Raw genomic sequence first — 11,467 nt, 5'->3', positions numbered from 1 at the left:
CGATTAACGACGGCGGTAGGGACAGTGTCAGCGAGAGAGGGGACTTTAGGAACAGGGATCGCAATGGGCGGAGCGTGAGGCCCAGCGGCAGGCGGATGGGAAAACGCGATGGGTAGAGCGGTAGGCGACGTGGGGGTGGAGGCCCTGGCAGGCGCAACGGCGGCAAGAGCAGCAACAGGGCCATTGGTGGGTGGCGGGGGGGGCAAAGGAGCAGTGGGGCGGGGGGGCGGGGTGCGTCGCGCGACTAGAAGGGCCTGGTGGAGTAGAGCGGGACGCCGGGTGGGGCCCCGGGCGAGGGGCGATCGCGCGAGCTTGAGCTTGGAGCGTGATGGCCATAGCCTGACGGACGGGTAGGGACACGGAGGTGGGAGTGCGGGTGTCGAGGAGGGGGAGCGCCTCGCGACGTAGGCGGCAGACAACACCTGCAGCAGCGGAAGTGTCAAGGGCAGAAGCGGTTGGAGGGAGAGGCGCAGTTTGGACGTCGAGATCCTCATAGACGAGGCGGAGGTGGGAAAGGATGCGAATGAAGAGCGGGGTGTGAGAAGCGAGCAGGTAGATGTAAGTCCAGCGGCCCACTCCAGGGACGATGACGTGGGGAGGAAGAGCAGTGCCAGCGAGGTGGGCGCCACGGAGCAGGGCGGACTGGGCAGCAGCGAAGGAAGGGAAGGCAGCGAGCTAGGCGTCAGGCGCGATACCGTACGCGGTGATTGCGGGGGGCGGAGCAACCGGTTCGCCTGTGTGGGGATCAAGTCGAATGGCGTTGCCCACCGTGCGGACAAGCGAGTGCGCCTCAGCGAGTGTGGCACTCGAGACTGACGCAGGGACCGCCAGGGCCGCGCGGGCTGCGGCAAGGGTTAGGATGGTAGATCCGGCGCATGCCGGGACACGTGGCAGATTGAGAGGGCATGGCGCAACAAACACGGGCGTGGAAGATGCATGAAGCTAAACGAGAGGGGAAAACGGCGCGGCGCGCGCCGCGTGGGGCGGGACGGCAGGAGAGGAGAAACGAGGCGGGCGTTGGGGTGGGGCGGTGGCGACGGTGACCCAGGGTTGAGCGGGCGAAGGGTCGTAAGCAGGGGAGGCTTGGACGGGTGGAGCAGGGCGAGAAGGGAAGGGGGGCGTCGCACGCGCGGCTGAAGTCGGGGTCGCGCGCAAAGCCGAAAGCGAAGGCGTTTTCTCTCGCGAATTTTCGAGAGACATGCTCAGGTTGCTACCGCCATACGCGTCCGGGCATGGCGCGACCGCGGCGGCCAGGAGCGGGTGCGGAGACCGTGGGGAGCGGGGGAACGACGTCTTCTTCGTCGCCATGGTGTGTGTGTGTGTGTGCATTTCAATAAGGGCATCAGCACGCGATGGAGAAACGTGTTCGACGAGACGTGAGAAAGGACCGACGCGAAGCCAAAGCGGTCCAACTATGCATCCAAGGCGCTATCAGTTTGCGTAAGGTAGCCGCAGAAGCACACATTCCTAAATCAACTCTGCATGATCGCGTTGCGAAGCAAAAAAATCGGATCGAGTAGCAAGCAAACGCTCAGGGCGTCATCCAGATTTAGCGGCAGAAGAGGAGCAGACCCTGGTCGACTGGCTCCAATATTTTTCAGACATGGGCTGTCCTCTGAATCAAACGGACCTCGTCGAGGCTGTGAACGAGCTTGTGAAACAAATGCCTGGAGAACGACGCGCGAATTTTTAAGACGGAGTCCCAGGAAAGAAGTGGGTTCGAGGATTCAATGCTCGACATAACGGAGAGAATACATTTGGCAGAGCATCAAAGCAGGAGGCTGTGAGGTATAAGGCGTGCAATGGCGAGACCCTCACAACGCATGGAGCGGCACTGGAAGACCTTTTTGAGAGATGGGGATTTGATGCGCGCCGTGTCTACAACATGAACGAGGCCGGCTTAACGCCTGGAAAAGATGTGGCTGGCACCACAACAAAGAAGACGTACACGCGCGCTGGCATCCGTGGACAGCACCCGGTCCGCATTTTCTCCATGTCGATCCATTAACGTTAATGGCGTCCATTTGCGCGGATGGAAGCATTGGCACAAATATGTTTGTGTTTAAAGGCACCGGTCTACGGACGAGAACGATAAAGAAGAACGGCAAAGATTTCACTGAGACAATCGCGGATTGCCTCCCACGCCATGCTCTGCTCACAGTACGCCCAGATGTTGCAGGATGTGACAAGACAAACTTTCTCGAATGGGCCCATTTTGTCAAAAGCGTTAAGGATCTCACGACCGGCGATCGAAAGGTCTTGCTCATCTACGATGGGTACCGCAGTCATCTTGGCTTCAAGGTCCTCCTCACTCTCAAGGAGGGCGGTGTGATTGCTTACTGCTTGCCAGCACACACAAGCGGCACAACACAGCCCCTGGACGTTGGCGTGTTTTCCCCATTCAAAAGCATCTTGAATGATCTCATCTACTCAGTGGCAAGCAGCAACAAGTCCATGGTTTACGACCAATTTGACTTTGCTCTCTTTCTCACGCAGGCCATGCAAAGTTCGTTCACAAAAGGGAACATAGAGGCAGCGTTCAGACGAGCTGGAATCTGGCCAATAAATCCGCTAGTTCTCTTGCAACGCCCACTTCCAGCGACCAGTGACGAAAACGCGAGGCCCTTGTCCGTGACAGAACTGACCCAGAAGCTTGAAGAGAAACGAACTATGATCAGGGGTGGCTTGGAGATTCAACAGACGACACTCCGCAGAGGCTTTGTTGACACACAAGTCGGTCTGGCAGTAACCAGTTCTGCAGTTTTGGAAAAGGTGCAGGCGCAGGACGTTGCTTATGCACAAAAAGGGCCGAAGAGGAAAGGAAGAGGAAGGCCGGGGTGGAAAAGGCCAGAGCAAAGACCATTGCAAAAGAGCAGGCGCGCAAAGGGAGGGAAATGAAGGATGACATGCGAAGGGCGCTGATCAACAAAATCCCGCTTGCTCAGTGCATGGCCATGCCCCGTCGCACACTGAAGGAGCGTCGCGCCGCCGCAAAGAAGAGGACCTTGTACATGGCGAAGAATGTTGGTGCATATTTCCCGACGGTGCCATAACTGTGGGCTCAACCCCCCCCACCCTCCCGGCTTCCCAAATAGGAAATTTGAATGATTCTATATGATAAGCCGTCCGGATTTTAAGACACCTCTGGCTGAAGAAAGGCCTCTTAGACGCTTCCCCAGGCGCTCTCACAAATACGGCGAAAGTTGATCAATCGCGACCAATCAAACGTGGCTGTGTTCGTCACATCGCTTAGGAGTAACTGCTGAAGTTACGATGCGAGAGCACAATATTTTGTACTTTAAATTTAAATTTTTGTGAAACTGTCCGAACTTTAGGGCAACCCCCTGTAGTGGTGACAAATGGGCTCCGTGATGCGCATTGCGCGCCGCAAGTGGGGAGGAATGCGAAAGAGTTTGAATGTAAAACTTTACAGTAACGGTGTACAGTACTGGGCGCTTCCTGAAATCCTAAAATCGCAAATTGTGTTGACCAAATCGGAGTTTTCTGATACACAAACGGCGCGTTGTGTACACACAAAGCGCCGTTTTCTCGGACGGGCGACCCCATGCCTAGGTTAAATGTGTAGCGCACAAATGGCAAAATGCGCGTGCGTGCGACCCGCGCTTTTGTATTCTTCTGAGAGAGCGTCGCCCACGATAAGGGTGACGAGACTCGGCATCTAAAACCCAGCCACCATGGCCAGCCATGACAAAGTCGACCTGGAAGACCAATCCTCATCCGACGAAGGCACCCAGGAGATCGTGATGGATGGTGTGTTTCATCACAAGGGATCGCGAAAAAAGCATTCCCACCCCGCACCCTCGTCGACAGCTCAACCGCTACGAACTCCCGCCGATCTCCATCCATTCCACGCTGCGCATAAGTCCAGTTCTCTGGACCCAACGCTCGAAGTTCACCGATCTCTGCCGGAACAAGAAATGGAAACCGCCGCCCCGCGCCACACTCTACCGCACGCACAAGTCGAGTCTTACCAACCTGACTCTAGTCCGCCGCCGCAGCATTATGAGATTGATGCATCTCCAGCCAGCTCTCGGACGTCTCTTCCGCCGACGATACGAGGTCTCGCGAGGTATGGTGCTCAGATGGTAGGAGATCCGGAAATAACACCAAACTACGTTGGTGCCCGACATGTGCGTGCTCCCGCCGCCCGACATCGCGTTTCCCAAAACTCAATTCGTCCCATACCGGGTGCCAGGAAAAATATCATACGAAGGAGAAAGACAGCATCTCGTGATGTGACATCATCACCCATAGGAGGACGAGGAAGCGGTTTTTTGCAGCAGGAAATCGACAGCCTTTTAAAAGTTTTAGATCAACACCTGCCTTCGTGCAAGGAAGAATGGGATCATGTGCTGCGGCTTCATGAGCAACGATACCCAGCATGCCAGAGTACCCTCGATTCTTTAAAGAGAAAATTTGCATCCTTGCACCGCAAGAAAATGCCAACAGGAGACCCTCTTATGCCCCCAGACGTGCGCAAAGCAAAGCATATCCGGTACAAGATGACAGAACGGGCGGATCAAGGAGACGGACAATTCGCGGAGGACGCTGTAGAAGGGTGTATTCCCAATAAGTCTATGCAGAGGGACCTGGCCCCGGTTTTTCTAACCGAAATGGAAAGGGAAGGTTCGGAAAGCGGCGACGAAGAGCAAGGGAAAAATGGCGCAGTTATTCTACCAGAAAACTCTAGCTCTGCACTGATAGGTCCAGGGGGTTACAGTTCAAGTCTCATAAGTCCCCCAGGCCATTTGTCTCGTAATATTAGATCTCTCTCGCCCCGGCCCCTTGCGAGAAAGAAAATTGCGTCCAAAAGGGAGGTGGGTAATGAGGGGGAGGATCTCATCTCTATCTTTAAACTTTCTATGCTTCAGGAGCATCAGCGCAGGAGCGAAGAGCAAAAGCAAAAAGACCGAGAGCGCCAGGAGGACAGAGAGCGCAGGGAGGAAGATAGACATCGACGGGAGGCGCAAAGCACGCGGCATGAACAATTCATGGAAATGATCTTGCTGATTCTGGCTAAGGGATTGGGAGCAAACACGCCTCCTCCGACATTAAACAAGTAGTTTTGGCTCCTACGTAATATACTCCTCTGTCAGCAAGGCGGTTCCCTAGACGGTGAGTAGAGCGGCCGACGTGAAGGCCTCCACGGACTTGCTCTCCTCGACCATGTTGAAGACGCGCTTGAGTATCGCGCCGCCCGCAAGCACAATAAAATTGAGTGTGGGAAGGGATGAAGAAGGAGCGGGGAGCTGGGAGGAGGCGAGGGAGGAGGGGCCATTTCGGGTGGGGGCGGGCGGGAAGAGGACGGGGAGAGGGGTTGGAGGATACTTTTTGCGTAATCCATCGACGCAGGAAAGTCACTATCAAATATTGCTGTACTTAAAGTTGTGCAGTTACTGGAGAGGCTGTGCCAATACACAGTGTTTCAGGCAGAAGACCCAAGGTGGTTCTTGGCCAGGGCATTTAAATTTACGTCAAGAACTGCCAGCAACTTTATTGGCGCTATTGCCCGGAACTATACTTCGAGTATATCTGGTCTATCTTACCTACTCCGTGGCGCCACACTACGGGCTGGAACACAACCTCTCACAAATGACATCAAAAGGCTTGAGGAAGAGTTGATGATAAAAATGGAAGGGCATGGCGGCAACTCTTGGAATTTCCAATCGTGATACAGAAGTTGAGATCACGATCTGCACAGCTGAACGCTTCATGTCAGCAACAACCAGTAGTTTAGCCCAAATGCGCAAGGAGGAGATACTTTCTTCATAGAACGCTGTAGGCAGGCAGGAGCGAGTTTCTTTGCACAAGACCGAACTGATATCTAGATGTATCGAACATCAGAACTGCGTTCGTCGAGGGGAGATATTTTTGCCTGTTCGGAATTTGGCACCTGAGAATGAGATGACACTGTACAATAACAAGGCGGTCAAGCTGAAAAAGGAGCTTTTAAAAGCCTCTTTAGAGTCCTGGGCAATGAAGCCTCTGGTTGCTACTGCAGGGATGAAAGAAGGTACCCTGAATGAGATGCAGGTGTTGAGGGCCTTACCACAATTTTCAAAGCGAACCGAGCATCAAATATCACTGTAGGTCAGTCTATCCCTTCCTCCGTAGCAAGTTGTGCCCACATATGGGCACAAAAAAATTAAAATTATTTATCCTATGGCCGGGCAAATGAGTTCGTCCTGCCGTTACGAAGCTTGCGTTTCCAATATCTCCAAATCTGTTGCCAAATAAGCCAAAAGTCATCCACCAATCGATTTAATGCATGCAAAAACCTAGGGTTCAGACCTCATTTCCCACCTCACTGCTTTCATATTGATTGATCTCCAGCAGTCTCTTCCCTCACACTAGTACTGGCGATCCATGACATAACTAACGGGGTCACCGACAGTGTGATAAGCTTCAAAACAGTTCCTCTCGGAGCCAACACAAAGAAAGGTGTACCTTTCACAGCTGGTGCAGTAGACAAATGTCTTTGGAGCTTTGCGTGAAGGCTTGTTGTGCCTCAGCATACCAAACGAGCACAGAACACACCGTTTTCTTCTGTTAGCATTAAGAATACATCTTGGCAAGTGTTGTACATTTGTAGACAATCTCATATCGCCAAGAGCCATTGCAGAGCTCATACGACGCCTCTTCAAAGGATTACAAACTGAAACCGTGGTACTTCTTGGACTCTCAACTATCGTAGACTTCATAAGGCTCCAAGTAATTTCACGTCGAAAAGCTTTGTGAGCTGACTTGCTGCTCCAACTCTCACGGTCATGCTTTCGAATAGCAGTAAACGAATTAGACACAGATGTATCTAGCAACCAATAAAAGAGAGGAAGCCAGGTCCTCACACCACGTAAATGACAACCGTAGTTAGATCGAAGCTGGTCTGCGATATCAACGCCACCCATATGATGATTGTTGTCATCAACAACTAGTGAGATAGCCAGTTCCTTTCGAGCACTAGAACCAAAAACTTTTCTCACCTTTTTTGCATTGGTTGCGGTCTCCCTTGGCCTTCTCCGGTTTCTCACAACACTGTAACCAGGACCAACTGGATGAATAGTTGACAACATCAAAACAGCTCCATTATCAATCCAACAAATACAGTTCACGTCGTCGGTCACAAGTGACCCAATAGTGTCCCATTTCATTTTAGAACTAAGTACACCTCTTACCTTGAGAGCGGCAGGGAAGCCTGAAGTATTTGCTCTTGTCGTTCCTGCACATCCGACGTTCTTACATCTTAACATCTTAAACAGAGCCACACTTGTGAACAGGTTGTCCATGTAGACTTGGTACATAACAGGGTTGTCATCGTTATTACCACGAAGACTTTCCACTAGTCGTGCCACCACAGCAGATGAGTGCATAACCTTTCCTTTGTAGGCTTCCATTTCTTTCCATTTGTATTCGTTGGAATGGGGAAAGAACTCGTACACATATCCTCTTTCGCAGAGAGCCCATATCTTAAACCCTTGTCCAATTGGCTTCTTCTTAATACGGACTGTCTCTGAACAGCGTCCCATACAGGTGATCATCATTTCATCTACAGAAACACGGCACCCTGGTGTCCACAAAGCCTTTGATGCTTCCCTGACATGTGTGAACAAAGGCTCTACCTTGTTAAAGAAAAAAGACTTGCCATTGTCTGTGGTGGGGTCACAAACATGCAAGAAGCGCTTAATTTGTTCAAAGCGCTGCAGCGACATTATTTGTGTTACTGGATAGGTTGGTGTGTCTTCATCACGGCACCAATAGTCGTCTATTCTTCTCTCTTTATGCAGGCCCATGTAAAGAAGTATGCCAATAAAAGCCTTTAAATCCTTAAGACCGATTGGTGACCAAGGTCTTTTGTTAGGTGCATCTGCTTGTTTGATTTCTGCGTATCTGTTGGTATTCATAACAATCTGTTCAAGAATTTTGTCAGAAAAGAATCGCTGAAAGACTGACATGGCTGTAGTTTTAAGCTCTCTGTCACGAAGTTTAGGTTGCCACATTCTTGTATTCTGGTATCAGGGAATTCCAATGGTTCAAAAGATGGAATCACTGATGGGAACGGTGGCTGTTTACGAGGTTCGCGAAGCGGTCGCTGTGACAAATCACAGTCCTCTTCAGAGACCGCGCCATCTTCAGTGGTGCTTGCAACATTAGATAGTGCATGCGAATACAGTCCTTTGTCATGTCTGACAAGAACTGTTAAGGGCATGTCGTCATCGCTGGAATGCATGTCTTCTGTCTCGTGATCAGATGACGACATTTTGGCTCAAAGAAACCACAAAGACAAAGTTGACTAGGACTTCTCTCAGTCCAAAGCCTTCGGAGAGATGTGACAATGGACTTCGAGATCGCATGGAAGAGCCAGCAAGAGCCAATCTGATCTGGAAAAATTGTGGAAATTACACGTGCATGCTTACTGTTGGAAGGTAAATGTTATTTATTTCATAATTGACCTATTTATGGGGCATGAGACTTTCAGAAACGGTTCAAACCACCGTCTTTACCATTTGTACAGATGTTTCTGATCTTAACTAAGCTTTTTGCCAATTCCACTGCCCGTTTTAGGCATTTCTGCCCATATATGGGCACAATACAGAGGAAGGGATAAATTACTGTGAGAGGGACTCATACACAGTAGAGTATATCAGCACTGTAGGCCTAATAGGTTCACCAAGCTCTGACATGATGGCCGATAGCCCAGATGGGATTCTGGGCTATTCGGACAATTTTGAAGCACACGTGGCCTCAATTGAGGTTAAGACTATGACCACTCCAAACACAATTCGCAATGCTAAAGATATAAGAGAAAGGATTGCCACTTTCTCTATCTTAAAGAATATTGGCAGGATCGAGGGCGTGGATAGTACTATCGTGAACTTGTGCCCAGGACTGCCTATCGGTTTCAATGTATTCATCACGCTGCTACCCTCGCCATATGTAAAGTTCTATTCATAGTGGCGAAGGGTAGCAGTGGGGGAGTGGGTGAGGTGATATATGCAGTTCTTTTGCATATTTCGGAACAACTACGAAACTATTACCTCATGTTCATGGACGCAGTGCGTGTGAGTGCATTTGCTTGGGTAGGAAGGGAAGCCCATTTTATTCCAGCAGAATACAACAGTAAACTATCCGCCAGTCATGCATCTGATATGCATACTTGGGCGTTATTTTATAGTCTCTGCCGGGCCTACAAGGACAGGGTCCGACAACACGGCCCCCTTCCTCCGAGCAGAATTGTGGTATAAGTACCTTCGTCCCGACCACTCGGAACGAGGGGGGTTAGAGGTGAGGGAGCGGGCGACGCTGGGTTACCCACGCGTAGATAAAAACCGTACGGAAGGACTCGAAAAGAGGGAAGGCTCACGTGGCCGGTGACGCGCAGCCGGTCAGTGGTGTTATAACCGGATGGCCGGTCACGGGTTAGAAGCCCGAGCTAAAGGAAAACCGGAACGGTGTTAGCACTTAGCCGTAAAGGAAAGGGAGGCGAGTCTGCCCCTCTTTACTGGGACGGGACAGGTGTCCCCGGTCTTAACCTCTAAGTGGGACGCCAGGACACCTGTCCCGTTACAGTAACTGTTACTTACTGTATACCAGCTACTGTACATAATTAATAAATTTGTGCCATCAACTACTAATTACTACTTATAACCGTACGGATTACACACGTGTAGCCGGTGGAGTATTACTGTTCTCCGCACCGGCCACAAGCTGTAAATACAACTCCTTACGGTTGTGCTGGCGCTTACACCCGAGATCACTGTACGCCGGGGCGGCAGCGGTGGCGCCGTCGCCTCCGCGCAATTGTATTTCAAGAACGATAAGCCCCATATTGCTTGTATATTGGAACGCCTTAAAAGGCGGTGTAGACGAGTTTAGCAGGGCCCTTACAACCCTAGCATACAATAACACCAGCGAACATCCTATTGTCAGCATTATAGGACGGCTTTTATGTGCTCAGGTTGCTAACGCAGCCGTAGTTAATCGCCTTGGAATTGCAAGGGATGAATAGAAGCTTCCTTCTGTAATGAAGGAGTAATCTAGTGGTGAAGGGTATAAAAATCTCCTCCATACTGTAACCGGATGTGAAACGTTTCGAGAATTTGCGCAAGGCCTTGCGGCAGAGTACAAGGTTGAACAAAAAACTTGTGTTGGCTCGTATGGTAATGGTAGTCGCTGCCAGAGCCTTATAGTCAGGGAACCGAGCTTTGCGCGAAGCACAAACTGCAGTTTTAAGAGCCATCTATCCCACATCGGTAGTTAAGAAGTATAACCGCCTTGCAGATGCACGTCGCCGGCTTAATAGTCACCTTTCGCATGAAAAGGTTAAAGTCCGAGCTACCTACTGCAGTCTATGCTCGTACTCTGAAATAATAACGTTTCGGAACAGGAAGTTCCAAAAGAAAGGAGGTTCAAAAATGGTACAGTGGTGTAGTTTTTGTCGTCAGCCAGTGTGTTCAAGGTGTTGGGAGACATAGAACACATAGAGAACATTGGTGCAAGCATCAATTGCTAGCCATGAATTAATTATTCTGAGAGAGAAAGCACGTCAGTCTTGCAGCTGAACATGAAACTTTCTAATACTTGAACAGCCCGTCCCCCGCCCTCATCCGACCCTATTTGCCCCGTCAACACCAACATATACGCCATCCGCTTCAACTTCCTCATCCATTCCGCGCACTCATTATTGGCACTCCCACCCCCCAGCCCCACAGCCGTACCTTCTCACAGCTTCGCCGTGCACTCCCTACCGCACACGCCCCTTCCCCCCCACAGCCGTACCTTCTCACAGCTTCGCCGTGACTTTCTTCTTAAGAAGTCGTAGAACGTCTCTTCGATGTTCTGGATTCTACGAATGTAGTAGGTTCTCTTCACGTAGAGAGAAATAGAGAGAATCTACTTCGGTTTGGAGACGTTCTCCACCAATTTGAAGAGCATTTTGGAGATCATTTGAAAATTGTTCTCCACTTTTTCTCTTTGACGTAAAATAACTCTAGTTGTATTCATCTGTTGAAAATGATTTGACAATAGCTGGAAAGAGGGTCTCTGGGAAAACGTTTTCCGAGTCTCACAAAGGAGGCTAGCGGCGAAGCGAGCTCGTAGTATGCAAAAAGATGATTTTTGAGGTCTTCAGAAATATTCTATTTTCGAGCACAGGGAAAGTCGGACCGGACTTTGCCCCTTACGGGCCCAGCTGGTGTTGCACAGGTAGGGATCTCTCACATCCCTGTCCCCACCCGCACTGTAATGTCGCTTACAGCTCGTCCGGAAAGACGAAAGCGGATAAGCGAGGGGGCGTGCCGCGCGCCGGGCGGGGGGCGGGACGAGTACGAGGTTAGAGGGGGCGATGGCGAGCGAGGGCGAGGCGGGCAGGGCGGCGGCGCAGTTCCGCGCGCTGTTCGAGGCGGGGGAGTACGCGCGTGCGGCGGGGCGGGCCGCGTACGCGGCGGCGCGC

This window comes from Chondrus crispus, genomic scaffold (genome assembly GCF_000350225.1).
Source record: "Chondrus crispus Stackhouse genomic scaffold, scaffold_318, whole genome shotgun sequence".
Classification (NCBI taxonomy): domain Eukaryota; phylum Rhodophyta; class Florideophyceae; order Gigartinales; family Gigartinaceae; genus Chondrus; species Chondrus crispus.
This window is presented reverse-complemented; position numbering follows the sequence as displayed.